The sequence below is a fragment of the Aptenodytes forsteri genome, unplaced genomic scaffold (assembly GCF_000699145.1).
Source record: "Aptenodytes forsteri isolate BGI_AS27 unplaced genomic scaffold, ASM69914v1 Scaffold563, whole genome shotgun sequence".
NCBI classification, from domain to species: domain Eukaryota; kingdom Metazoa; phylum Chordata; class Aves; order Sphenisciformes; family Spheniscidae; genus Aptenodytes; species Aptenodytes forsteri.
Window position 1 is genome coordinate 484,427 of NW_008795318.1, and position 2,639 is coordinate 487,065.

Here is a 2,639-nt window from a genome sequence, read left to right on the forward strand (position 1 = left end):
CAGCCCTGCCGCGGGCAGTGGCGCGGGCGTGGGGCCGCGCGTTGCCTCCCCTCCGGGGGGCTGCAGGCAGCGGGGTTTGGGGTTGGCAAGGTGGGGGTGACCCGGCCTGCGGGGCGGAGGGGGCTGCCCTGCAGTCCCCCCTGCTATGATGCCTCTGGCTGGGTCCCTGCACCCCCGGGGGAGGTCAGCCGGGACAAGGCTTGCTCCAGCGCTGGTTGGGATGCGGAGGGTGTCCTGGCCTTGCCGTGGGCTTCTCAGTGACTTTGGGCAAGTCTCGGGACCCTTCAGTGGGGCTGTCAGTGCCTTCTCTGCCGTGGTGAGTTTGGATGGGTTGCTCTTCAAGGTGGGGGTGTTTCTAAGCTCCCTAGCTGGGGCTGTGAAAGGGGAAACCCCATACAAGCAGCCCCACAGCATCACCTTAGCGTTGTATCTTCCCTAGCTCTTCCTCCAGCTCTATGTTCTCCCTGTTTTGCACCCTGATGAGAAATCAGGGCTGCTGATGGAGGTTTCTCTCTTATTTTTGAGGACAAACTCTTGTGTCTTTCTGAAGGGTAGAAGGAGCTTAAAATTGAGGGAAATGAGGATTTGTAGAGTTTTGAGGAGATGTGTCTGTTACATACAAGTAAGTTCAGAAAAGGCTTGGGATTTTGGTACTTGCTTTTCAGCTTAAGGGAATAAGTGTTAGAGAAGGTGGCCTTTCTCCTACTTGCTAGTGTGGAGCTTGGTCCAAGGGGGTTTATTTGTCCTTGTCAGCCCTGGAATCCATCAGAGACTGTAAGATCCAAATTAACTCATGTGACAGTGGGTTTAGATGATTTTTTTTTTTTTGCATTGTGTGTGATGGAACTCCCTGGATTTATACTTGATTGCATTACCTTGCAGTGGTGCCTACAGAAAAGGCAATATAAGATGTTTACGCAAGAGCAGCAGACTGTGCATCCAGAAAAGATGGGATCTGTGTCAGAAAACTCTGTCCGGTCCAGCAGTGACAGGCAGCTGACAGCCCCTGGATGATTAAAGCGATGGCCAGTACTCAGCTCTCATGTACAGCGGCAGAGGAGGGAAATAAAGCAGGGAGTAAGAGAGAAATTGTAGGTGATCTGTCTCCCCTTCTCTCCTCACCGACCTCTCTGTGCACATCTACTTACTCCCAAAATTCAGTGACTGCCTGGAAAGTCTTCTGCGTTAATGCAGTTGCAGACCAGAACCAAGGAGTCTCTTTTAACTTGGTGTTTATAACTCAGCAAAGTTAATCTGGGAGAAAGCCATCTCTGCCTGGCTCACAGATTTTTTTCTGAGCAATTTTAATATGGAAATCAGACGATATTAACTGTGAAAAATAATTGCCTGTGAAAAGTATTCTCTTCCTAACAATAAACTATAATCATTTATCTGTGTAGTATAGCCATACTGAGTGCTTGGATGCAAAGCCCTAGGCTGTTTGACAGAAAAAGCCTGACATATGATTTTATGAATTTTTTTTTTTTTCCTGTAGGTTTTACAAGGATGTCTCAGATCTGACCTGTCACTCGATATAATCAAACATCGGTGATTTCTGTACAGGTTATAGGCCAATAAATGAGAATTCCCACAGTCCACCCCAGGCAGGGAATCAGCACGTTGCTTTCTTTTGCAAAACAATTAGAATTAACCTAATTTCCTCTGAAGAAAGGAGGTTTGCAGAGCTGAGCATGTGAAATGTAACTCAGTGGCACCAAAAAGACCTGCTTGCAGTCCATAGGGCTGCTCGGTGCAGAAAATGGTGACAACAGCTTCAACGGCAACACTGAATGGCCTCGAACAGCTGCTTTGAGGTGTTCAGTGAGGGCTAAATCCTGAATTCCCAGTCCCCAGGGTTATAAAACATCCTCTCCTTGCAGGTGGGTAGAATTTCATTAGGGTTAATGGGTCACCACATACAACGAGCTCGTTACGAGGTGCTTGCGCAGGGTACTTGTCAGAAGCCTGCTCGCTACCGACCCCTTTCCACCCAGGACTAGGGAGAAGCCGGAGCCGGCCGTTCCCCCGGCATCCTGCTGCACCTCCCGACCGTCCAGCTCGGGGCCAGGCTGCCGAGAGCGCTGGGCGCTCGCAGCGGCTAGACGGAGCCGTCGTGGGGCTTGTGCCTGAGAGCAGCTGAGAAAAGGGGCTTCAGGGGACAAAGGCTGCAGGCAGAGAGGAGGAAGAAGGGGGCAAGAAAGGGGGAGAGGGAGCTGATGGGGAGAAGGGGGCTGTCAGGGAAGGCGAGGGGCAGAGGGGAGAAGGCGGAGGGAGCCCAGACCAGAGGGGGGAGCGAGGAAGGGCTGGAGGAGGAGGAGGAGAAGGGCAAAATGAGGACAGCCATGCTCTGCCGTGGGCCCTCATGGAGAGGGGAGACGAGGGAGGGCGCAGGGGGAGCGCGGCCATGGGGAGCAGGAGCGAAGCGTGGGCGGGAAGGGGATGGAGGGAGGGAAGGGGCTGCCAGGAGAAGGATGAGAGAGGGAAGGGGTGAAGCGGGAAAGGGCTGGCGGACGGAGATGGGAAAGGAGGTGCGAGGCTGGGGCAGGGAGGAGGAAGGTGCCTGCGGGGAGGCAGCGGGGCGGGATGGAGGGCTGGCGGCGGGGCCGGCGGAGGAGGAGCCGCGGCCGTGGGCGGAGGAA